Genomic DNA, 27,954 nt, shown 5'->3' with positions numbered 1-27,954 from the left:
TATCTGAACTAAAATAGTGCAATACAGGTAGTGTAAGATCTCCACAATTCACAGATTACAAATCACCTGATATTGTCATAAGTCTTATTCTGATCTCTACTAACTCTGGTTTTAAATTCATTACTTAGGTAAAGATGTCTTTATGGAGAGGCTGAGAGCTTCCTTTCACCAAATTGCCACAATATTAAATCCATGTTTTCATTTCAGATGCTAGATGATAATAATGGATAACCCAGGTGTGATACTCAAATTCAGACCAGGTCCTGATCATAAATACTGTGGAGCTCCCAATCAGTTCAATATATTTGACAATCCAGCAGTATAGATTTGCCCTAAAAATCAAGTCCATGCAGGCCATGTATAAATAACCAAGCACTTCCAGGACAGTGGGTAAACACAATAAAAAAAAAATTAGTGGAAGAACACATTTTCACATTTTTAATTTAAAAAATAGACACTGAAGCCCTTTAAAGATAAAATCACTATGATGTATTTTTGAATTTCCCTCTGGAAGGAATTTCAAGTCGTTACTGGTACGGTCTGTCTCATGATCTTTTGAGATCCTTTCATGCATCAGAAAGAAAACAGCTGAAAGTTCTGCTTTCTATACTTTTCTTTTTTGTCCAGAGTCTGTATGGTCCTTTGCCTCTGTATGGCTATGACTGTCCTCACTGACACAATAAATAAGTTATAAAAATATTGAATTCAGAATATTTTTCCCCGACCCAAACCTTCTCTGGAAGTGTTTCGCTACCTATTCCCAAAGAACTCTCCAGTTGACCAGGAATGCTGATAGATGGTAGAAAGTGACTTGGCTGTCACCTCTTCCAGATCCTTCAGCATCCCCAGGTGAATTCCACCTGGCCCCATGGGTTTGTGGCAGTCCAGATGGAGTAGCAGGTCTCTATCTGTTTCCACCCGAATCATGGGATATTCGTTCTGTTCCCCATTTCAGACTTCCAGGTCAGAGGATAGAGTACCCTTTGGATAATTGGTCTGATAATTTCAACTGTAACTACCAAATTCTTTGGCTAGTTTTATCCTCCCTTCACACAGTCAAAATAATAGGTTCAATATTTTATTATGTTATTAAAAATCTCTTGTATTCTTTGTTTATCAGGTTTGAAAATACTTTTATATGTGATTCTATGATTCTGATTCTATGGTTTTTGGCTGCTGAATGTATTGAACCTTGCAAATCATCATTTGTAACTGATCAACCCTCTGTGACCTCTCCAGTTCAATATTTTGCTGAGTCTTCATAGACCAATAGGCTTTGAGCCTACAACTTCAGTGCCAGGTTTTGCCCCACTAAACTGGGGTTATCAGGATTCTGTCTCCAGTGGAGACCCTGGTTCATGGGGCAGGAAAGGGATGATGAAGCAAAGGGGAGTTTCTCCTGCTGTTTGTTTGGCCTTTAGTCAGCCAAGGGAATTTCTGCTCGTTCATTACAGCAGCTGAAGTCAGACAAGAACATGTTCCCTTTCAGGACTATAAAGACAAAGATCTGGTGCAGACTGAGATGAAGATCTGGTGCAGACTGCTATCCTAGGGTAAAATGGAAGTGGTTTCCGTTGACAGAAAATGGCTAGAGACAGGAGGAGAAAATGTAGATAAAATCTACAGTGAGGCATGTGCACAGCCTGCCTGTAGAAACTGTGGTCGCTTCATCCCTGGAGGTGTTCAAAGGCCACTGTGCAGCTTCATCTAGCAGTTGGCATCCCTGTCCAAGGCAGGGGGTTAGAGTTTGATGATCTTTAAGGTCCCATCTAACCTAAGCCTTTCTATGATTCAGTGATTCTATATATACTCTATATATATTTCTGAGGTAGCATGGAGGGTTTAAAGACATCAGTGAGATATTACAGGACATAAAGTTTCTGTGCATCAACAGACCTGAGGGAACTGTCTCTGCAAGTACTTTTGTCTTGCAGTAAATCTGAGTTAATTTAAGTTACAACAGGCCTCTTTCTTTAAAATAATCAAAATGATTCAAATAACTTCACACTTGCTATAGGCAAGAAGCTTGTGCACAGGCTGTTGCCATGGAAATCTGCTCACGCAGTTTAGCACAAAGGAAATATCGCTACTGTTTCATTAATTACTGTATTAAACCAAAATGCCATCCAAGATCAATGCCTGCTATGCTAGGTGCTGTACAGATATGCACTGAGAAATACTTTTTCCCAAAAAGCATATGACCGAAACAGAGAATTTCTTTTCAACAAAAAAAATGTTTATTTTACAAAGTTAAGAACTGAACCAGAGTCATAGAAATCAAAGCCAGCTAGCTGCTTCCAGATCAACCAAGTCATTGCAAAGGAAGTCCAAGCCTGGAGACCCATGGGAACTCCAATAACAATTATGTGGGTACTGATGGGCTTCCAACTTGCATCTGAAATTTGAGCCACTCACTGGGTTTCTGAGTTTTTTGTACAGATCTAAGCTCTGTAAATCCACTAGCAAGCACAAGCTAATAATCAGCCATTTTCCTATAATGGCACTTCATATGTCAGCCTCTATTCATTTTCTTCTCCTTGTTACCCAGGAGGTAATGGCACAGCTCTTCACAGCAGAGATGCACCCTGATACACAGTGCCTTTGAAAACAAGGCACAAAATTGAAGTTGGTGGAGTGTAATGAGGTGGCATTTTCATGGTACAATGGATTTCAGCCATTATCTTAATAATCATAGAGCTGTCATGTTCATCAAGAAGTGACAGACTAAATTCAAATGACTGCTTGCACTTCATCAATGTTGCTGATGGTGCTTTCTCACATGTGGCACATAATTATGTTTCACATAAAGTTGGCATTTCACAGTCATCCACTAGGTGTGGTGTAACTTCGCCACAAAACTGTTTGTTGTTTTTTTTCTTTTTTCCCACAGCTGATTAAGGAAGAATTTTTCCTGAGCCAGGTCCTTCCTGTAAAACTTCTCAAGGCTCGTCCACAAAGAACAGTGGTGTGAAAGGAGATCTCAATGAGATTTTATTGAAGTTAAGAAATCCAGAACCAAACCCACTGTACATTCATAGCCTTCAGTTATTCTCCTCCTGCTTATTCAAGGCATCAGTATTTAAGTGCACATGAAACGATTTACTCAACCACATCTTAATGGATTATTTTCCCTTTCCTCTTTTATCCTTTGGCCTATGCCAAAGCATAACGAGATATACTAGGACAAAGTGTGCATCTATGATTCTTGCATCTTATATTTTCCTCTGAAATGTCCAGTTCTTGCTAATGTGAGATACAGGGTGAAGTACAAAACTAGTTTTGCCTTGAGTCTGATGTTTCCTGCACTCTGATATTCCCTATGAAATAAACAAACAAGAAAAGAAAGAGAAGGAGAAGGAGAAAAAGGAGAAGGAGAAAAAGGAAAAGGGAAAGGAAAAGGGAAAGGAAAAGGGAAAGGAAAAGGGAAAGGAAGAAAAGGAATAGGAAAAGGGAAAGGAAGAAAAGAGTTAATTTGCCAGGTAGTCCAGTAAAACATCATATTATACACTTTCTGCAAAATTCCATGCATTTCCTTTCATTCACCAGTGTCATTTGGATGTGTTCTCAGGTTTTCCTTCCTTATATTACTGTTTCTGGATTCCACTAATATTTCTGATTATCTTTTCCACAGCATAATATTGTAATACTCAAAACTTACGTGAATTACCATTAACACCTCTGAGTGAAAATAATGTTAGCAGAAAAAAAAATTTCTTCTGAACAATTTAAACAAATGTATATTAAACTAGTAACTCTAATCTTCCCACTGTTATGCAGTTGTATTTCAGAAGACATAAAAGATTTTTTGTCTTTCTTTGCACTGCATTAGGGAAGTGATGGGGTCACCATTCCTTGAGGTGTTCAAGAAACACTGAGACACAACACTGAAGTGTGTGGTTTAGTGGGCATGGTGGTGGTGGGTTGATGGTTGGAATGGATGATCTTAGAGTTCTTTTCCAATCTTTATGATCCTATGACTCTTTATTGGAGGCTTTCTCCAAGCTCTGTTTCTTTTTGAACACCTCACAAATCATAATGCAACTGTTTTTTTTAATTCTCACATACACTGGTTATTTTCTAAAATCCATACTGTCCTGTTGCTTTAAAGTCTGCAGAGCATCATTTCAGTGGTGAGAGGAACTTAGCAATATAATGTATTTTTTATCCATTCTTGGATAATCATTTGGATAAAAATATGGAAAAATATGCAGTTCTCAATACTGGTACTACCTAAGTGAATCTATTTTCTGTACATTTCGTATCTCTGAACTATAGATGACAAGAAACCTCACTGTCTAGTGGCAATTTAGGCATTCCTTTACCATGTGGAAGATGAAGAAATAAAGCCAGTATCCCATACAGAGCTGGCAAAATTGAAGAAAGGTGTTTTGTTTTGTTTTGTTTTTTTCAGTGCTTAAAGGATTTTGGCTTCCTCCAGGGACTTCTCAGCAGGCACAAAGCTTCTTGGACTTCCAGCACAAGTTGGCAATAAGAAGTATAAAAAAGTAAAAAACCTCTCGAATGAGGATTTAATTTGGCATCAGGAAAATGAATGTGGATGTGCTGGGTCAGTTGATATCTTCCTTGCCTTCTAAAGCAGTTCCCAATTGCATTTTGTCGTGAAAAGCATGACTGAGCTGATTAAGTGCAGTGATCTGCAATGTTAGAATCCTCATCTGAGGAAGTCAGATAGCAAAGTGATGGACTCATCTGAGTGGGTGACAACGCATCCCGTCCTCACACTGACACCTTTTTTTTTTTGTAAACTGTGTTGAGCCTAACTCAGAACATTAATTAATAATAACTGATTATAACAGGAGCCTGGGCAACTCAGTCAGATGTAGATGTACACATGGTAGACACATAACATAAATTTCATCCCATGCAAATCTTTGTGTATGTGCACATGGCATTATGCAGAACTATTCAGATACAAATGGGGCTGCTCTAATGTTCTTACTTTGTAACCAGGTTCAGTGTGGTCACAGCATGTAGAAAGATGATGCTAACCAGCTGGTCAACAACAGCTTTAGAGTCAGCCTAGAATTTCAGCAGGATGCTAAGTGGATGTACAACTCAGAACTAGCACAAAAGTCTTGCATCCATACATGCACTGTGGGGATGGATCAGTGTGTCCGTTGCATCTGTGAACAATAATAATATGGAAGTGAGAAGGAAACACTGAGACTTCACAGAAGTGTTGAAAAAAATGTTCGCAAGCAGGTTGGTTCAGATTCATGGGATGAAAGTAGACGTTGCTATCTTCATGCAACTTTACCGAGCCTCTGAATCTCCAATGAATGATGACTTGGTTCAAAGGGAGAGATTCCTGCAAAATCACAGAATCTCTTTCTTCAGGTTTTTATAGCTCCACAACCCTTTCTTCTGGTTTTTACAGCTCCACGCCTTGGTATGTTTTCTTTAATCTTCTCCTTTGTATTTCCCCATTAAATTCAACTGTATGGTGGGTTTCTCTTGATAGCCAGCTGGATGAGGTCTCACCTTCTCACCTTATAGGACCATGTAAAAGGGATACCATAGGAACTGAGGTAATCATATTCTGTTTTTGCTAAATTTCAAAGTGGGATTCATATTGAGATGTATACACATAAAAGAGGTGTTTAAATATAGGGTCTGCGAGTGTATTAATGTTTAAACATTATAGAACTGGAAAGAATAGGGTCTGCTTCAGGCAAAGATACAATACCTACCCTGCTTGTGGCAGGGGAGTTCGAATTTGATGATCCTTGAGGTCCCTTCCAATTCAAGCTATTTTATGTACTCATTGTCATTTGAGACACCTTAAAGCACCTGAACAATGGAATAGAGCTGATGTAGACGGTGAAGTACCTGCAGGAGGCCTCTGAGCTGTGAGAGGTGGGAGATTCTCTGCAACATCTCAAATGAGCCCATTTGCCACTGCTCATGAGGTAGACTTAAGACCCATTCAGTGATAAGCTCACGATAAAGCAGGAATCTGCTTATGCTTAGCTAAAAATTTGGACCAGAAGGACATGCTGGAGAGCTCTACTCCAGCAAAAGGGCAACAGTTCTGCCACTTTAAAGGGATATTCAAAGCTTTCAACCAAAGAAATCTTTATTTGAAAAGCACTTGCATGCCATTAGTAAGGAAAAGAAGGGTGGCAATGGCTTTTTTTTTTTTTTTTTTGCTTTGTTGTTGCTGAGCTTTAAACAGGAAAAAAAGACAAACAGAGCTTTTTTGGTTGTATAAGGCACAAAGATAATATAACTACGGGAAAATATATTCTTGAAATATCATTAGAGAAATGAAATTACAGGAAAAAAATGATAAAAACACGTACTTATATGCACATACACATAATCACGTGCAGACACAAATGTATATGCTATTACTTAGATTTTTACAAAAAAAAATTTACAGGCAGCAATTGCTAGAAGACACTAGGAATAGGCATTGTTTATAATAAGGATATAAGTTCTGTCATATGATATTACTTGATTTATCCGAGGTTGAAAATTAGAGCAGCATATATTCCCAGCCTTCATGTTTTCAAAAAAAAACAAAAAAAAAGAAAAAACAAAAAAAAGAAAAAAAAAAAAAAAAAGAAAAAAAAAAAAAACCAAAGGCAGAAAATATCATTTCACAGATTATAGGGATAAAATTACAAAGGCTAAAGAAGGAGAGAGGAATAAATAAGGAGAGAGAGACAGGACTGGAAAATAAGTGGGTAGTTATCTGCAGTACTGCTGCCCCTAAATGTGGAGTTGACATCATAAACATGGCAAACTTTTCCTGCTGTTGTGATCTACTGGATCCAAAAAGAACTGGGTCTAAAGCCATAACCATGCCATATTCCTCTCTGCTCAGATGGGAGAAACTAAGAGGAGGTTTTCACAACTCTGCATGTGCCTGGAGAAAACAATAAAAACATCCATCTTCAAAACAGGCAGGAATGAGGATGCAGGGAACTATAAGAGGATCAGCTTCACTATATTTCCTGAGAGGTTTACAGAGCAGAGACTCATAGAATGTCTCCAGGCCCTTGAAGGGCAAGGTGATCACTTGACCTGTGAGCAGAGAAAATTGGATTTGTTCTGCCTGGGAAAATGAAGGCTTCAAAGGAACCAAATAGCAGCCTGTCAACAACCATGACATGGGGAGGTCACCAAGAAGACACAGAAAGTTCTTCACTGTAGTATATGCTAGGAAAGTGAGAAAAATTAGTCATAAATTGAAAAAAGACGTTTTTATCAGATATTATGAAAAAGATGTATATACTTACACCAAGGATAATTAAATAGTAGAAGAGTAGAGAGGTACTGAAATTGATTTTAATCCAGATAATTAGATATAGCACAACCCTGGGCCTACCACATAATAGGTGACATTAGTGTGTGTGTAGCTAGACACTGGGAAGGAGATTTATCCCTTCTGTACACACATGTGGAATTGCACTACAGCTGGTCCAGATTTGGGCTCTTTATGCAATATAAAAAGAAACTGATAAACCAGAGAGGGATCAGAGAGGCCCACTATGATGTCTAAGTGCTACAGCACAAGACTTGCAAGTTGAAGCCTGAGTAGCTAGACTTCTCCAGTCTGGATATAAGTGAAGCACAGGGAATCAGTAGCTGTCTTCAACTCTTTGAAGTGCAACTGTAGAGAGAACTGAGATAGACTTTTCATGGGGATGCACTGTGGAAGTACAAGAGGCAACAACCTTTAGAGAGAGTAGATCTTGAACTGCTCAAGATCTTTTGTCTGATGATCTCCCAGCGTTTTCTTCACACTCCTTCCTCACTCCTTTCAGCCTATAAGATGTACTGAAGGCATGCCTAGGGAGGAAGGTACAATGCCATTTAGGCTCAGGGAGAAGCAATACTGACTTTCATACAACCAGGAGAAAACTGGTTCATATCACAGAATCATAGAAACATAGAGTGGTTTGAGTTGGAAGGGCCTTTAAAGATCATTTAATTCAACTCCCCTGTAATGAACAGGGGCAACTACAGCTAGATCACTGTGCTCAGAGCTCTGTCCAACCTGACCTTGAATGTCTCCAGGGGTGATGCTGCACCTCTCCAGGCAACTTGTTGCAGATCAGATCCTGTTTAACTAATGTTCCTATGGAATGAATGGAAAATGTCCACAAAAAGTAAATCCAGCCAAAAAAATCTAATTTTTGTTAGATCAAAACTTCAACTCAGATCATGAGAGCCCATCTGAATTTCTAACTATTTTGTGTCTTTCTTTAAAACCCAAAGAATTGGAATTCTGCAAAGCTCAATACTTGGCCCTGCTTTACCAGAGATGGGGCTCTATGTTCCCATCTGAAAGGACTGACTTTAATTTAAGTACATCCAAGACAGTGAGATCATTTGGGAGTCCAAGACATTATGTCCTAAGGTCTCTCATTCCTCAGGACCCCTTGGCAGTCATTCCCAATATGCCTTGTTGAATGAAACAAATCTAGTTCTAGGATAAATAGAAACATGTTTGTTTTGGCCCTGCTGCCTGGATGTTTTCCCAAAGGTTTTGCTCAGTTTTAAGTAGCTATCCTTGCCTTCTGCCTATACAGCAATGGAACGAGATGTCAACAGACCTTGGCAGATTCACACACATCGCATGGTGCCAGAAGAACAGACCTGCCTCAGAATAATTGTTCCTGATAGACTATTGACTCTGATTAGGAAATGCACATTAACATCTTTATTCATTTAGGCCTCACTTGTAGAAGGTAGCCTCCTTAAGTGTTCTATCATCTGGAATATTAAATCAGGAATTAAAAATGACAGGATGGACAATTTGGCAGCAAGTGTTTAATTAGGTAATAAATTAAAGCCCCTGAGAGCAACAAGGATCTGTGGCATCTCTCTCTTTTTTGGATATGGCTCATACTGTTTGTCCAATGTACTACAATCCCTTATTATAGACTACAGATGGAGAGACACGCCCTTTGCAGGTCCACACTCCTTTCTGTTGATTTTTGCAAAGCCACATTGACAGGAGGAAAACAGAATTATTATCACTCCAAGTGCTTCCCTGCTGATGCATTTGGCTGATCTTCCAAAATGTTACATGCAACTTGTCTTCAGTATTACCTATAACTCTTGTTCCAGACTTCCATATCTAAAACTAGGCATTTCATGGTCTATTTCCCCTGATTTTGTAATGTTTTTTCTAGGATTTTGGAATATCTTTATTGAGAATGAAGAATGGAAAATGCCTCTTAGCTTCCTGAAGTCCCAGTGGGTGGGATGCCAAATGTCAGATCATATGTTGATATGGGAAATTGAATTCTTTAGTTGCTCGCTTACTCACATTGGGCAGAAAGGTTGGTGCTGGGCTGGAGCCAGAGTTTTGTATCTCAAAATCACACATTGGGTCTTAATGAATAACAGACTATCCTCTTCATCCTAATCTGGGCCCTCACACTACCATGCTTCAATGGAAACTGTGTCATGGTTCCTGGCCAAGAACATATGGCGATGGACACATGGTAGAAAGAGAGCTGGAGCAGGAGACCACAGTGACTACCATGGAGAATAAATACTACTGGACAGGTTTGCAAGTCTTTCTTTAACTTTTGTTTCATCCACAGCTAAACTTTCTGTTTTAGGTCATTCAATCTTTTTCTTTTCTTTTCTTTTCTTTTCTTTTCTTTTCTTTTCTTTTCTTTTCTTTTCTTTTCTTTTCTTTTCTTTTCTTTTCTTTTCTTTTCTTTTCTTTTCTTTTCTTTTCTTTTCTTTTCTTTTCTTTTCTTTTCTTTTCTTTTCTTTTCTTTTCTTTTCTTTTCTTTTCTTTTCTTTTTTTTCCCCTCTTTCTCATTCAAGCTTTTCTTTCTCTTCAGTCAATTTCTACAGGGGGAAAAAAAAAAAAAAGTTGTTTGTTTCAGTACTACAAAGATTTCTGTCCTTAACATGGAAATAAAATTATTCTCTGTTTTTGAAAATGTTACCTAACCTCAACAAAATTATTGACTGAATTTCCTCCAGTTTGGAAAGACTTTTTTTTAATTTTTCTGAAGCTCTGTACAGAAAAGTGCAATTTGAGAATCTGTTCCCCACACCTATGAGGCTCCACATCCACTATTCTCCTACTATGCAGCCTATAAAAAACATTGCCTTATCCCATTCCCAGTGGAATCTGCAGGCAAGGGGTATATAAAACCAGAGCCGCACTGAACCTATTTTTATTAACACTTCTGGAAAACAAGATCATATGAGGACAACAGAAATGTTTTAATGCTATCCTGAAGTCCAAGAAAGGAGAAAATTACAAGTATAACTGTCTTCTATATTTTATAACTAGGAAAACACTCCAATGGTAAACCCATAGAATCAGCAAGACTTTCTTATATGTTTTTTACATGTTTTTTCTTTGTCATCGATCTCTATTCTGCTTGGATGCTGAAATGTTATTACCGCTGACCAAATAAATCCACCATTCATCCGTAGACATTTTCTCTCTTCTTGCAAATTCTTATGCATGGCTTGAGTGTGTGGACTCATGGCACTGCTTCTGGATTCTTTGTGCTGAGAAGTCGGCAGTTGATGGGCTTGAAGTATGGGTCAGAAAAATAGTGGTTGAGAAAAAGTCTGTCAAAATGGACAACTTTCTCTCCATTGTTCCAGCATCCATCGATGTATGGGATTAGTTCTCTATCATGTTGGAGAAGAGACAAAAAGAGTGCAGAAACAAACTCATTAAAAACCTCGTCTCCACAATCACTGTAGATTAAGCAGGCTGGAGAGAATCAGTACAGCTTCCTGCCACAGCCACACAAATCTGGTAATTCACATATCAAAAAAAAAAGAAAAAGAAAAAGAAAAAGAAAAAGAAAAAGAAAAAGAAAAAGAAAAAGAAAAAGAAAAAGAAAAAGAAAAGAAAAAGAAAAAGAAAAAGAAAAAGAAAAAGAAAAAGAAAAAGAAAAAGAAAAAGAAAAAGAAAAAGAAAAAGAAAAAGAAAAAGAAACTGTCAAGAACATTATCAGTTAAATATCTCAGTAATTAATGTATTTTCAATGTACCTTGTGCTGTTCCTGTAGGAGGCTGCAGTTGCTGACAATTTGTGATAATAGTTAAAAGGATTTTTTTCAGTGCATTAAGAATACCAATGGGATGAACTGTGTATTATATGGCCACTATGCCACTATGTGTGCAAACCTACAGACTCAGAATGAAAGTTTTCCCTTTCTATGTTAATTTCACATTCAGTCAACTTGCATGTATGTATACAGAAATAGGTAAGTCAGGGCATTTAGAAAGGAAGAGTTCTTCAGGTGAAGTAGACTAAAATTCTTCAGTTTTCAAGGTATAGACCATGCATACACATAGGTCACAAAGCAGAGGTCCCCAAAATCAGAAATGACATGGAAAAAAATAAGAAGTAAGGATTAGATGTTTACTTTTTTCCAGTACAAATATTAGGAAACAGCGAAATGATAAATATTATTTAAAAAAAAACAACAACTAACCATTGTCATTTCAGTTGTGAGCAGCAAACATTAAACCTGTTGTTCAGTGATTCTTTGATAGAACAAGAGTTGCTAAAAGCAGAAAAATAATCAAATCTGATTTCAAGGTTGAACTGATTCTGAGGGATAAGAAAAACTTCATTTTGTTGTAAAACATTTTCATGAAATCTAAATGAGATGATGAGCTTTTCTGCTCTAATTAAAAAAATATATTATTTTTGATCAAAATTGGGATGCAGCATTTTGTTTTCAGACTACTTATGTGACCATTTCCAGCCTTACAAAGTTAAAACCGACCAGCCTTTCAACCTTCCAGGCCAGGTTGGTTAGGGCCCTGAGCATCCTGATTTAGTGGGTGGCAACTCTGCCCTTGGTATGGTGGCTGGAACTGGAGGATCTTTGAGGTGCCTTCCAACTTCAGCTCTTCTATGATTCTTCATTCTTCCTAGAAGAAAATAAACGATTGTTAAATGAAAATAACATGAAAAAAAGGTAAAAAAAGAAGTTTTTTAAGGAATCACAGAAATGACATGCATTTTCTATTTTGCTCCTTGTACGTTTATTTTCTATACCAATCTAGATGAAATCTAGCCATTCATTAATAATTCCAGTCATTGCAAAATTTCGTATTTTTGGAGAATTTATATTCTAGCAAGAAAAAGTAGATGTTTGCTCTCTCCTGTCTAATTAGTAAATTGCTTTAGGGTCCTTGCATTACCTTAGAAGCCTTTACTTTTCTGCAAAATAGTTGACATTTATGATATTTTCCCATTTTTTTTCTAGGAGGCTTTGGAGGTGGTAAATTGTACATGACAGTTATTTAGTTGTCTAAAGTGCCACATAAATAACTCCTTACGTGTTCTGAGTATTCAAACAAATTCTGGCCACACTGAATGTAAAGGAAGTGAATAAAGCCAGACCACCTTCTCTTTTGAGAAAGTAATTTTGTCAGTAGTTGTATTGCATGATTTGTTAAATATAGTATGCAGCTTATTAGTAATATAAATCTACAACCTTGGACAACGATTGCCCCCACTCACAAGTCCAAATGGGATTCAGAATTTCATTTAGGCAAGCCCAGTATCTGGGAACTGCAGTTACTGGGATTTCATGGAATCACAGAAGGATTAAGGTCAGAAAGACCACTAAGATGATCTAGTCCAGCCATCAGCCCATCACCAGCATACCCACTAAACCATGTCCCTCAGTGCCACATCACTGTGTTTCTTGAATATCTCCAGGTACAGTGAATCCACCACCTCTCTGGGCAGAATTTCTTTCTAAGAAATTTTTCTTAATATCCAACCTGACCTCCCCTTCTCCCCATTACATCTTCTCCTATTTCAATAAAGGATGCTGCATTTTTGCAGAAACGTGCCTCAATAAAGTTACAATAGGAGTAATTCACCTCTACACATACTGAGGAAAACAATCACATTATTTCAGTGATTTATTGACTGAACAAGAATTAACACAGCAAGCATGAGTATCTATAACTGTATCTGGGAATTATTTTTTTAATTAATCAGTTTCTCTAATATGTTCTCTAAGATTCCTGCTCAGGAGTTGAAAAAACTTCAAGCAGCTGCAAGGCTGAAAGACTCTCCAGACAGTTAGTGTCCTCATTGTGTTTGGTCTAGTTCAGTGAATGTCTCTGGTGACAAGTGCTTGTTGATGAAGCAAATGACTAATTGACACATTTAATCAAAACTCTTTATAATGGCAGTGGAAGAAATATTAAACTTGCTGCTTGTCTTTTTTTTTTTTTTATATTAAGCACATGTGGAAACAGAAGGAGAGGAGAAGAAATACAATATTAAAATGATCATACAGATTTCTGGGCTTGAATTCAAAGTCTGAGAGTTACAAAACACTTTGTAAATCTGGTCTAGCAAAGAACTTCTCATATCTGATAGCCAGTTTTCATCATATAAACTTCACTTCTTTCCCATAAGTGAAGACATTTTTTGATAAAACAAATTTGCATATCTACCTATATACTTGCCATAATTTGATTATATGTTATTAATTCTATGTACCATGTTCAGCTGTTGATTTACTTTGTCTTTCCAGTAATTTTTATCATTTCTATTCCAAACTCGTTTGATGGCTCATAGTGTGTTTGCATAGATGTTTCCACAATAAGTCCCAAAGAAGTCAGAACCTTTATTTTATACTGCACTAGAACTATTCAATAATACTAAGAAGAGCCAGTTTTTCTTTGATAGCTTCTAAACATTTAAATCATATAGAGAAATGTATCTTCCATCTCTCTTTCACTCTTCAGACATTTTCTGCTACAGCACAGAAGAGATCTTAAAAATGCCATTTAACTTCATGCCCTTGAGTGGGATTTCCAAGGCTTCTGAAATTTGGCCCCAGTAATGGGTGACAAAGGAAACCCTGAGAGTTTCATTAGTCGTAGATAGTAAAGTAGTCTCCACAATGGTTAGGAGATACTCTCTGCAAAGCCTTGAATAATAGGAGTTAACATTAATTTAAAGCACTGAACCATTTGTAGTTGGTTATTTTCATGGCATAGCTGAGTACAAGTTGGAATATTTTTCTCATCTTTGTCTGATGTCCTAGGCAAAGATTTTAATTATATGTTTATTTGCAGTATGTGGTCCTGACACCAGATGTCACTGCATGATGCAGAGAACTTTAGAAGTGGTCCATGGTATGGTAAATAAATGGAGAGAAGGTGGTGCAAGAGCTGTTTGGAGCCATTTTTTTTGCTATTTACTTACAGGTATTCTCTTGAAGAAACATATCTTGTACAGTAATGAAAATGACTCTTTACATCAGTGATCCAAAGAATGAGTAGTAATGCATCCTTAAAACAGCTCACTTAATTATTTATCGTGACTTTATGACAATATGAGGAGGTTTATGCATCTTGAAATCCTTTATTTTAATTTGAAGCATCACTTTCTGAATTCATTGCAAAGATGCCCCCATAAATTATAGAATTGATGAAGCTGGTATTTTTAGCTTAATAATTTTCCATTAGGAAATTGCATTTACCTCTAATCACAAAAATCATGCTCAAATAACAATATCATTATTAATAATTACAAAACAACACAATATCCATTTAAATTATTAGCTAGAAAGCAAATACAAATCACCATATAAAAATGAAGATTGATTAACAATTATACATCCTCAGCCAGGGGAAGAATAGTTACAAATGATTTTTCAAGCAAAGTTAACACAAGTTATTTGTGGACAAGAATAGATATGAAGGTAGGGATAATTGTACATGTCTCATTGTAGGTATCATCCACAATGACAATTATCCTTTCTGTTGTAGGACAGAGCTGAGCACAGCTTTCTCTCAGCTATGTCTGCAGAGAGACCAGAGACAGGAGCAGTTATGGAGCCCGATAAGGTATCTGCTGCTGAAATGGTCCTTTCAGACATCCACAAGGGAGAAAAGAGGAGAGATTTAACTTTCACTACAATTCTGAGAATGCTATTTCAAAGCAGTTAGAGGGCTTTCTGTGATTCTATACATGGTCATGACTTCAAACTCTAAACATCTAAATCTGTATTCTTAATTTTTTTCTTTTCCTGACTGTCTTGATGCATTGGTGGTGAAGCATTTCTCCTTTTTTTTTTTTCTGTCTTTTTTCCAGTCTCATGTTTATACAATCATAGAATCCTTAAGGTTGGAAAAGACCTCTAAGATCAAGTCCAATCCCATCCCATCACCACCATACCCACTTAACTATGTCCCTCAGTGCCCCATTTCTACATTTCTTGAACACCTCCAGGGATGGTGATTCCACCATCTCCCTGGCAGCCTGTTCCAGTATCTTACCCTCTTTCTGAGAAGAAAATTTTCCTAATGTCTAATCTAAATCTCTACTGACTTCAGGCCATTGCATCTAATCTTATCGCTTGCTCACCATAAAAAATCTTTGGGAGCTTGTAGCCAGGGATTATCTTCCTTGGAGAATAAAGAAATATTCAAGGGGCTAATACAGTGAGAGTTAAAAATATTGAAGTGAGAAAAATATTAATGGGTCTATAAACTCCACCAGAATTAAGTTTATTTCAGTAAAGACATCCAGTCTTTACACTGGCTAGTAATATTTATCTAGTCAACAATAATTGCTTAAACTACATTTTGTAAGACTTAATGGGCAACTTCTAGTTGATCATCTGAGACAGTACATATGGGAGAGATATGGATCCATCGTAAAGCTGCCAGAGAAGGGCCTCAAAAATGATACAAGTGATGGAAAATCTCCCCTATGAGGACAGGTTGTGAGAGCTGAGGCTGTTCAGCCTGGAGAAGAGAATGCTTCGGGGAGACCTGAGGGCAGCTTTTCAGTATCTAAAGGAGGAAGAAAGAAGGGGACAGACTCTTTAGCTGGTTCTGTTGTGATAGGGATAGAGAAAGTTCAGATTGGATATAAGGAAGATTTTTACAGTAAGAGTGGTGAAGCACTGGCACAGGTTGCCCAGAGTGGTGGTGGATGGCCTGTCCCTGGAGACATTCAAGGCCAGGCATTCATTGCAGAGGGTTTGGACTAGATGATATTTAAGAGTCACTTCCATCTCAACAATTCTTGTCATTCTTGAAGCCATGTGCAGGTCTGGCTGCTGGCAAGTGAAAACATTTAATTTTTATTACTATTTTGATCGAATCTTTTAATTCCATCTGGGTTGAAATGAACTTTCACGAGTCAAGTGCATCACCAAAATGCTATGAGAACTTTGAATGAAAAATGCAGTTCTCACATAATGCTTTGTGCCAACCAGCAGCTCTTGGTAGATGGCAGCCACTTACAAGAAGATAAACAGAACTCTCTCACTGTGAGAATTTACATTTTGTTTTCCATCTCTTCTGCTCATTTTCTTCAGACTCAAGTCATTCAGTGCTAGAATGATGCTCTGATATGACAATGCCCTCCTAGAAATGATTCAGTTTGAAAACGCTTGTAGATTACTTGAAAGTTCTGAATTTGTAAGGCTGACACTTAAGCAATGGCAAATGAGAACTCCATTCAGCAGTAATCTCTGCAAAACATCTACACACTGAATTAGCTGAAGTCTAAATATCCCTACAGTCTTGATGCACAGATGTATTGATTCAGTTGTTATCTTTCTTTGAAATAAGAAAGAATGAAAGAAAAGCTTGGGAAGATGCATACAGATGTAGTGTGGACACAAATATTTCATCTTAACTGTCAGTGAGTTTTGCAGAAATTTTCATACTGCTGACAGCCAGCTCCTTCCTCTATCAGTCTGTGTTTCTGGGTAGTTACCTGACTCTCATCAGGAGCACTTCTGAGTAATCAGTACCAAGACGAGGCCCTTGATGCTCTAAAACATTTTTGAAAGCATGATTTGTGTGATTTCCCTGGCAAGTGATAAGTAATACAAGAATAACTCAGAAACCGAGGTCCTTGTCTATGCGACTGCAACAAACTCCTTCAAAGATGCCAACTGAAAATCTGGCATCATATTCTAACTAATGTGTGTGAACAGGGCAGAGAAACTTAAAAGAAAAGATGCCTTCTAAATGCACTTGTAGGGGCCAGGAAATTGAATTAGTATGTTGATGGATGAATGCTCACTTTAAGATGCAAGCAAAATCATTTGAGCCTACATTGCATTATAAACAAGCTGCCACCAAGCTACTGTATAAATCAACCCAGAAAGTGGATGTCAGTTTCAGCTATGGAAGCAATCCAAAATCAACTGTCAGAGGGATTCTTCCTTCCTCCATCCTGAGACAGATGTGAAATAAAACAGGACTGATGAGTGCAAACCTCTGCATAAGTCACTGCAAGGCAAGAGACAAATGGCATCTCACCAGGAAGCCACTGTACTCAGCATCTCTCATTGCAAAAATTGTTGCAACTCTGGAAGATACTGGCCCATAAGAACTGAAATTCTGTGCACAAATACTTTTTTGTGCGTGATGAAAAAGTGTTACGGTCACAAAATGCAATTGGTCTGGATTTTCTGGGCAGTTATGACATGCTCTTGCTCTGTAGCTCCTGATTGTTAGAGGAGTGGCTAAACTTTTAATTCATTGAAAATCAGTCCAGAGCATAACCACTCTACATTTACAGCTGGTACTGGAAGAAAGCTGATTCTTATTGGATAGAAGGAAGGAGTTTTTTACAATAAGAGTGGTGAGGCACTGGCATAGATTGCCCAGGGTAGTGGTGGATACTCTATCCCTGGAGACATTCAAGGGCAGGCTGTATGAGTCCCTGAGCAGCCTGATGTAGCTGTAGGCATCCCTGTCCACTGCAGGGGAGCTGGACTAGGTGACCTTTGACAGTCTCTTGCAATTCAAATCCTTGATCCTATGGTTCTCTAAGTCTGGGGTGGGCTGTGGTATATGTCCACAAAGGTCAGCTACAAGCTGATTCACCCACCACAGACTTTTCCTCCCACAGATTTACATTTTAATTGTATAATCAAAAAAATTATATAACAGACTAAGGTAAATTTGTTGGTTGCAAATGTCTTTGTTTAGAGAATAAAATCCACCTTTTTCCTATTTACCATCTGCATCTATAGCAAGAATAAGCAATTGCTCAGAAGAGATTATAGACAAAATATATTAAGGAGGAACAGTTCTATTTTTCTTTCTGATTTCACACAGGGGAAAATGATGCCTAAAATGGTTGAGTCAAAAGATGTATAAAACAGAACTCAGTCTTGCTGACCTGGGTTTCCATATCACCCAACAGAACAAAGAGCAGGATATCTCCCTTTCTCTCCTTCATACTGAATAATAATTTTAAGTACTAATTATCATTGTTCATAAAAGATATTTTAAGGAAAGAAATAACTAAACTACTTGATATTTCTTTCTTGGATGTAAGTGCTTTTTTTTTTTGTCCTGAAATTTTATATGTCTTATGAAAAATTAGGCAGTAGTGTATATTCACCTTTTACAACACTCACAGTATCATATCTGTTTTAAGAATGTAGAAGAAACTGTGATGCCAGTACTGCTTTTGATTATCCTGCAAATCACTGAAATGCACAGAAGTATGCACAGAAACAGGAAACATTCCAAATGGAAGAGATCTCCCTGCCCACCAGGTCATGTCATCCTGCTCACATATGTGTCAGCCTCCGCTTTACAAATGGAAAGATTTTTCTCATAATATTCCTACAGTCTGTCCCAGAAAGTAATCTTGAATTCTAAATTTGGAAACCTATGTCTATGATGAGAACATAGTTTTATGAATATTTGTTAAACAATTAACTTTACTTGAAAAAAAAAATATGAGCACCTGAATTTTGCATTAACTCTTTGTCTTCAGACATGCAAGTTTCATTGAGAGACGTCAGCTATTATCCACAATTCTTTTCTTCATTTCAGTGCATTTCAGTTCAGGGCTTAAATACATTAAGCCTTACAGCCTTGAGAACTGATGCTACAGAAGTTGTTGTAAGGAAAAGATTTCAAAGGGATGAAGAAAGATTAGGTTCTATCTTGGCATCAATGGATTTTGTGACCTTGGGTAAATCTGTCCATCACAAAATGCCTCTCTTGATGCATCTGCTAAATAGAGATAGCAAAGTACACCACAACATTCACTGTAAGGTTGTGAGGACAAATCCATGAATCTCTTTGAAATGACAGAGATGAGAGCAACTAAAAGAGTCTGTAAAGTAAGTCAGCATATTCTAAAAGATTTGTTTAGTCCTGCAGCGTTGACCTGCTACAGAAACTGCCAAGCAACTTTTCCTTCTCTATCCTACTCCTGTAAGCTTTAATCACTACTTGCCACTTCACTTTGATGAATATTTGGCTAGCTGGTACCATAGCCAAGCTTAATTTCTCTCCAAAATCTTCTACTCACAGTAATCATCAGAAACAGCTCAAAGTCAATCAGCAGAGCAAGCAAAACTGAATCTTTTTGCCAAGGCCTGAGGCTATGCCCCAGGAGGGAAGTAGGAAGGGTCAAAACTTCTCTAGTTGGACTTGATCCTTGTGTGTCCCTTCCAACTCAGGATATTTTATGATTCTCTAAAATCTAATGGCAAGTCCTAAATGGTAAAAATGCATCCACCAACAGAAATTGTACAACTTCAACTTCAAGACTGCTAAATTACCCTCATAACATTTACCAGCACTGGCATTGTTATCATGTAGTTGCACAGCTCCAGAAGCTTGCAAAATGGAAAGCACCCCAGTGCAACCTCCCAGAGTAATGAGACTTTATTCAAAGTCCCTCACTCCATGACTTTGATTAATTTTGTGTCTGTTGTACTTCTGGTGACCACTGGGGAGAAGATATCATGTATTCTGCTTTCTGACCCTTGAGTGCTAATCTTTGGCCTAGATTTACTGATGTGCCATTCATCACACCTCCAAAGGGGAAAGAAGCTACTGTCTGTTTTCATATCTACCAGGAGGATATTCCAAGATAGAGAGAGAAACATGCTTTACAGAGTTGAAACACATTATATTCAAGAAAAGATCTAATTTTGCTCTGTTTTCAGATAGGATGTCACTCTGCCTGCCATGACTGGGAGGCAGTTTCGTATCAGTGACAGCTCCAGTTGGCAGCAGTGGCAACATTAAAATGGTGTCATTCACTTTTGAAGACTGAGCAAAAAAATATGTGTATATATTGATTCGTGTACTGTTGGGAAAAACTTCAGTGAAGGTATTGAGGCACTGGAAAAAGCTGCCCAGGGAAGTGGTGGAGTTCTCATTCTTGAATCAAGAAACCATTCTCGATTATGTTTTCTGTGATGGTATATTGAGATGCCTCAGTTCAAGGCTCGGGACCCACATAGACAGCCATGTGGAAGCAAAGTTAACATGTTGTCTAAAATCTCATATAGATTTGAGAGTTTATTTCTCCTCTCAAAAACAAACAAACAAAAAAAACCCAAAACCCTTCAGGTTAAATCTAAAGATATTGCAATGCCTAAAATACCACGCATTCATTGCCTATAATAAGCTCCAAGTTGGATTCTTGGACTTTCAACACAAAAATTTTCAAGCTGACATTGTCAAAATTGCAGCTCACTCCCTGTAAAGCAGGCAGTGATAACTTTTGGAATGCAACTGTCCACATGGGCTTTTCCCATGCCTATTACGAAGAGAAAGCATTTGGTTCATCCCTGCTGTTTGAAATGCTTTGAGTTTCTTCCTTTCAGCCACCTGCATGAAAATTTCCTACTCTTGACATTGTAAGGACTCAGAAGAGGGATTGGATAAAAAAAAGTGAAGGAGAAATTTGCAGACATGGGTTGAGACCTACATGGGATGCGTGTTTCTCCCAATTTTTTACTTGCCATCAGTAGAAATACAATATTTGGTGATGAGATGTTGTCTTTTTCACATGTTCCAGGAAAAAATATCTTCACTTAATCAGTCACAAAACTGATTTCCATATTGCTGAGTTTCCTTTTAACTGTGTATCTTCCACATATGCTGGGAAATATGGTCACAGCTGATAGAAACTAATGATTTCTGTTAATTGTGCTGAGAGGAAAGGACAGCTTGTTAATGAGTGACTAATTGAAATGTGAGTTAATAATTCCTCAGATGAACTTGCCTGCATTGCCAGCCGTTTCTCAATTTTCTGTAGAGAGCAGTCTCAAAATGCATGTGGCAAGTTTTCTGCAGTTCCTAAGGCAAGTGAGTTCTAATGCCTGAAAAATTGGAAATGTAAGCACACAAGAGGAAAGAATTCTGAATTATAAACTATTGGCTGAAAATAACCACTCTAGCACCTGAAAGCTTGAATTTCCATCCACCCCAGTCAGGTTCTATTCCTTAGTCCGTGTGACAGTGTTTGAAAACTTGAGCAATGATCATTTTGGAAAAAAAAGTAAAGTTCATGTAATTCAATTTGTGTGAAGGTAAAGAGAGCAAAGAGGGAAGAGTTAAAGCCATTTGTGATGGCTTAACTAAAAATACCAGTACTATTAACTTATTCAATTTATCTATTAATTACTAACATGGGAAGAAAAAAATATAGTGATCTTTCTGCTTGTCCAGCACATGAAGGGGCATAATGAGAAATGCTTTCATCACAAGTGGATGTCTAAAATAGGCTAAATTAATAATAGAGTCCCTTACTGGTCCAAGAAAGCATGCAACTTTACATTGTATGGACATTAAATTACATGAGCCAAATCCCTTGCTCCTAGGTCCTCTAAGGTGCTTAGGAAACTAATACACTGTTTGGACCAGGTTCTGAGCAACCTCACTGAGCTGTATGTGTCCCTGTCCACTGCAGGAGAGATGGCCTACATGACTTTTAAGGGTCTCTTCCAACTCAAATGATTCTATGATTCTATGATTGTGCCCTATTCAGATGAAATCAGTCCTGTAGGAAGAATATTAAATCATGAAATGCAAGGTGACTTCTTGATCTAGATAAATGCAATGGAAATACCATATTCCAAACTCAGTTTCTTTCATTTTATTGAATCAGTCACAAGGCACTACTGAAGTTAAGAAAGGCAAGCTGGTCCAGGCTTTGGTGTTGACTGCATAAGAAATGTGCAGTGTTTTGGACAGGTTATGAGATGTTCTTTGAGTACTACAGAAAAGCAGTACGGCTTTCTGCAGAGAACCTCTTTACCCTCACCCATATGTGTCTCTATTACATGAATGTGCATCCTTACACTCTTTCTCATTTGAAAAATGTGCATCTACACTATTGAAGGGAAGAAGCAATTGGTCTTAGGCATGGCAAGCACTGTGTGGTTCTCATGATCCACAACTCTCCCATACACCATACACCTTATGTCTGGACGCTGCTTGTATTTCATGCATGTTGGAGTAGCCTGAAGCTGAGCAAAGGAGAAGGAATTTGGAAATGTCCTTCACAAGAAGAGTCATATCCTGTCCATGGCCCCAGTTGAGGAGTTCTCTGGAAAAATAGTGCCCAAAATGGCATGCAAACACCTCTTGAAGGAATCATTGAAGTCAACAGATACCCACAACTTTCAGTGCTTGCTGCCTGAGAAGTCATGTTTCTATTTTAATTGAGGCATAAAAGACTAAATGTCTTTTAGAGAGACTTTGTGCTTTTAGAATCAAATAAACCAAACCTTTGCTTAGACAAATCCATAATTTTCCAAAACAGCAGTGAAGCAATGAAATGAGAATTGTTCCTATCTACTGCTAACAGCTGATATTAGCATCATATTAAGCTTTGCACAGATTCAGAGGAAAGTCAGTCCAAGCTTTGAACACCTTACAAATCAAGCACAATGCATATGATTGTCTGTCTGATATTCCCCAGACATCCCTCAGCCACTGCCATGGAGACAATCTGGTCATGCAGTAAAAAACATCATACTCATGACGCAGGACCTTGAGCAATCATCAACCTGGGGTTGCATCAACCTCACAAATAAAAGTCTTCAACCATGGTAAGGGAAAAATAAAGGAGAGGATTAGCTGTCAAAGAAGGCTGTGCTCTTACTATGATAGCACTGTTTTATAAGTTGTGACATCATTTGTACATTTCAAGAATGTTTTGCTCTGGGTCTTGTAATGCAAAAAAGTGGAAGTAACAAATTTAGGTAACAGGTCAGTTCTCCAAGGAGAAGATGGAGTGCCTCATCAATCATTCCATATTTCCTTATTTCTTTCAGATCACAGCATCACCAGTCATTTAAAAAGTATTCATAAATGTCATTAATGGATTGTCAGTGCATCTTGAAAAAAGCTACATTTATTTATGCATGGATTACCAATTAAATTGAGATAGATATTGAAATTAATAAGGACCCAGTAAAATGTAAAGTGCACAATTGATTTTAGATCCTCTGCTATATGCACAGCATGTAATTACTAGTAGTAAATCTGAAATGAAAATATGAGCACTTATGAGATGCTTCAGTGCAGTTGTTCATTTAGATCCGCATAAATCCAGGGGACACACATTAGAAGTGCCAGAACTGGCATAAAAGAGCTAAGTTATAACTGCAACCTTCATGCAAGGAAAACAAGAAAAATCTTTCTACAGCAGAAAAAGAGAAAAAATACATATGCACCCCTCATCTAAGAAGCTAATTGCCATATACTGATATTTCTATGTTGGGGGGTAAAAATGAATAAAATAAGTATTTGTTAGCACAACACTGAGTACACAATAAAAATGTCAGGAGATTCAGAGAATAATATTTATTCAGTTTAGACAAATAAGGTAGATTGGTATACAGCAGTGCATCTAGAATAACCAGTAGCCAGAATCATCAGGTACTTCTTATTGCAAATGATATTTTTGTAATGCAGCTTGAGATGTGTTTTCCTTGTAAGCGATTGCAAATTTCTGTGATTCATGCAAAGTTATGTTTTGTTCTGTTGAAGTTCAAATTTTATGCCATGCTAATCATCTCAGTACATGAACTACTGATACATTAGGATTTCACTTGTATTCCAAAAAATTTTTGTAGGCAAATCCTATAGCTTCATAATCTGTTGCTCTCTAAGTGAGCATCTGTTTCTCTCAACGCTCTTCAGCTTCAGTTGAAGAATCACCTGTTGACCTGTACTCTTGTCAAGTATCAAAGGGCCACAACATAATGGATATTAGGGAAAATTTCTTCTCAGAAAGAGTGGTAATGCATTAGAACATGATGCCCAGGGAGGTGGTGGTGTCACCATCCCTGGAGATGTTCAAAAAAAGGTAGATGTGGCTCTGAGGGGCAAGGTTAGTGCACATGGATTGGTGATGGATTGGTGTTGAGACTAGATGGTCTTTTCCAACCTTAATGATTCCATGTGTCTATGATATTGTTATAGTATAGGTTGAACATGTTCAGTCTCGTTCACCTTATTGCCCTAGTATCCTAAAAACTGGGGGAAAAAAAGCCAAAAAACAAAAATTTATGCTGGTGACATTATGCCTGGGATTTATCTGACTATCTGTGTGTGCCAGAAAACAAGGATACACATTTCTCCTACCAAGATGTTCAAATCACAAGCTGGAGAAATATTTTTTTATAAAACTGAGCAAAAGTCAGCTGTCACACACTGGAGAATTTTAGCTTTGGATCCAGATACAGAAACAGTGACCTACACAGTCTTCATGGATAAAGTTCAGTGGCCTACAAAAGTATCTAGTGGTGTCACTATAAATGTTTTAAGGGAATCATTCCCACTTCTACCTTTCAGTCCACAGTGGTATAGGTTTCCCACAGGTCCTGTGGCCCATGTGTTGAATAGCCAAGGATATCCAACGTGTAAAGTCAAAGGCCGAAATGGATACACCTAAGTGCCTCAAATTATAACAGAATCCTCTGTTTAGTTAGTTCAGCTCTGTCCTATCTGTACAATCATACTGTCTACTTGTATAGCCAAGTAAGGTATCTCTGTAGTGATGCATTCCACTTAAGGCTGAGAAAAGTTGTACTGCAAAAGCTCTCAAGCAGAGTGCCACTGGGGTGTAAATCTCAGTCCAATATTAGGTCCTAACCATTAGCTAAGGACATAACGTTCTTCTCTGTCATCTGTAATTAATGGGATGGGCAAACAGAGCACATCTAATGATATTTGGCTGCTACATTACACAGCTGGAGTTGTCTTATAAAAAGACAGTTCCTTTCTTTGATTTCAGGTTTAGAGCAAACACGTTGCTTTAGAGTGGATTATTCACTTGGGAGCATGAATGGAAATAATATCTCCGATGTTCCAGTGTTTGAATGGGAACAAAAGAGACTTAGATTCTCTATCTAAATTTCATGGGAAGATAATTCAGACTTCAAAAAACTGAATAGTAGGCTTGGAATACAGACTTTTAAATTTATTTTAATAACTCTGCCCATAAACGTTTTTTGATCAATGGAAATACAAAGCTATTCTTCATAAGATAAAAATATTTCTGTCATTCCAAAATCATCTCTGTGGACTGTAGGTCTCTGTGCAGTATGCCAGAAGAGGATTTAAGGTATACACAAGATTTAATCCCCTTGAGTAGTCACTCAACAATTACATTTGCAAAAGAGGTTGGTAACAGAGTTGTAAAGGGAAGTAAGAAGAAGTGCCCCTGAGTACGCAATATGTGAAAAGAGCCACTGATTTCAAGAGGTGCCTGGATTAAAGTTTCTCTCTGCTTTGTGCGATGAAATATTGCACAGAATAATTGGGTCTCAAACATAAAAAGATGAATATAGAACAATACTATAAACATTATTAATGATGGTGATAAGAGGGTCATTTGGATCCCATGAAGGCATTTTTCTAAGTATATCTGAGGAATTATACAAGTTAATTGCTCCTTCTTAGCTGCTCCACAGGTGGTACAAACTGAGGCCACTGTGGATGACCACTGACATCTGTTTTTAGCTATGTGAAATACAGAAATAATAAATCACAGAAGAAACATATATAAGTTATTCATGTATATACAATTTTTTCTTGATCTTTTTCCCTATAATCCTATCCTGCCATCATGATCACACTTGAAAGAAACACTGTCCTTACATATGTCTTGAGTGGCTGGTGAGTCAACATGCAACAACCATCCACCCTCACTGCTTTGGGACAGGATGTACAACTAAGCTCAGAAACCTCCATACCTTACTTGAATTCAGTAGAAAAATATTTAAATTTTATTCAGTGGAACATGGTAGTGAACTCAGGTAAAAAAGTAGAACATCAAAGCCAGCCTCACCTGACATTCACAGCTCAGCTATCTCCAAAGAATTCTACCCTGCTTATTCCTACTGGAGACGTGTTGGTTGTAGTATTACAAAAAAAAAAAAAAAAAAAAAACAAAACCAAAAAACTAAGTCAGGTGGTGAATCAAATATCAATTAGCACCTACAATAAACAGGGATATTTGATATTTTATTTTCATATTAATTTTAGCCAACATTTTCCCTAAATCCTCTGTACAGTAAAGTATAAATCCAGCTAAAAATCAATGTTTTCAATAGAAGATGATCAGATTACTGAATCTTTATGTGAATAAAAGATACATTATCATAATGACTTTAAATGTAACAGAGTCCTCACACTCCACAATCACATTCCTGCTGTCCTAAAATGTTGTGCTCTGATCTATATAAAAATATACATTTGTGCATGTTCATCTATTTATTCTCCACATCTTTCTTTGTGTATCTCTATCTTAGTCTTTGTTTTTTCATAATATTATGGTCAGATAACTCAGTCTTTACATTTTAGTAATTAAGAATCTATTCCAACCTCTTGATTCATTGCAAATTCTTGACACTAAAATTACATTATACTAGACAGACCTGTGCTCTAGGTGTCAGAAAGGAAAAAGATACAGGAGTTCATCACCAGCATCCCCACTGACTTGCAAATTGGTCCTCAAAAGAATCTCAGCAAATATTCCCACAGCATCCAAGACCTTTATGTATTGGGAGTGAAACAATCTAAATAGGAAAGTATTACTTTCTGTACACTGCATTTGCATTGTTTTAAGTCTGTTTGATCTCAAGCCATGGTAACAGCTAATGTATTCTCCAACTGGGAAGTAGGCACCTTCTACCATACATCTGAAATACTGAAGTTATCAACCTGAGTGGATTATTAAACATGTTAACTCCTTGTGCCCAGGGTACTGGACTTTTCCAGACCTCTTCAGTACATGATTATTAAGCCATATTGTTTTAAATCCAGAAAAGTACAAAAGATAAGAGGAATGGGATGGGCATAGGCCAAGAATTCAATGTCTCTGAGCAGGATTGGCAGGTATTTTTATGACTTCACAAGGAAGCAAAGCTAATGCTTTCATGCTGTGTGTTCTCTGCTGATCTGTTTTTCCCTTGCTTTGACAGTATCAATCTGCTTCATTATATAGGCAGAAAACTTGAAGATATGAAAGCCTTTAAAGTTTAATGAAAATAAGTCTCTTCAATCTGAATTCATGATGAATCAAATGCTTGGTAACCATAGAATCATAGAATCATTAAGGTTGGAAAAGACCTCCAAGATCATCTAGTCCAGTCATCCACTTACCACCAATAATACCCACTAAATCATATCCCGAAGTCTATATCTGCAGTCTACACAGGAAAGAGATGTTATAAACTCACAAAAAATTCAGAGCTTGTAGCCTAATGGTGGGCATAAACAAATGCAAACAGGAGCTCCCACCTTCTTTTTTCCAAGTAGGTCATTGAAACCAGTGCCTCCTTATTTCCACCATTCAGTGAAAGATTTGTTCTAAGGGCATAGCAAGAAACATGAAGCTCCATACCTGTAGAACACTACACCAGAATGAAATTATAAGGAGTTGAGCAGCAAGCTTGTTTTCAGAATATCCAATGCTGAGCAAAGTTCCTATTTCACAGAACGTTTCCATATTGACGGATTTGCAATCTAAATTGTAAGAAGATGGTGGAGGGAGCGAGATTGCAGCAGGAAGATGTAAACTGACTGCCACCAGAGTACATCCTTAAGCAGTGGCACAGTCAGGACCAGAAAACATGTCAATACAAGACAATTTGTGTCCCAAAAACAAACTAATAAGCAAAACAAAACAAAACAAAACACAACAAA

At 37.5% G+C, this 27,954-nt stretch overlaps 1 long non-coding RNA gene across 1 annotated transcript; it reads right to left on the bottom strand.

Moving 5' to 3' along the window:
- Positions 1–10,345: 10,345 nt before the first annotated feature.
- Positions 10,346–27,661, bottom strand: LOC128091240 (uncharacterized). Its single transcript, XR_008211311.1, has 3 exons — positions 27,550–27,661; positions 11,460–11,904; positions 10,346–10,644 (listed from the first exon to the last, which is right to left on the bottom strand). It is a non-coding gene; the product is annotated as an uncharacterized LOC128091240 (long non-coding RNA).
- Between the last annotated feature and the right edge of the window lie 293 nt (positions 27,662–27,954).

This window comes from Tympanuchus pallidicinctus, unplaced genomic scaffold (genome assembly GCF_026119805.1).
Source record: "Tympanuchus pallidicinctus isolate F22 unplaced genomic scaffold, pur_lepc_1.0 scaffold5, whole genome shotgun sequence".
Taxonomy (NCBI): Eukaryota; Metazoa; Chordata; class Aves; order Galliformes; family Phasianidae; genus Tympanuchus; species Tympanuchus pallidicinctus.
Note: the sequence above shows the minus strand (reverse complement) of the source record. Positions and strands in the feature narration are given on the sequence as shown.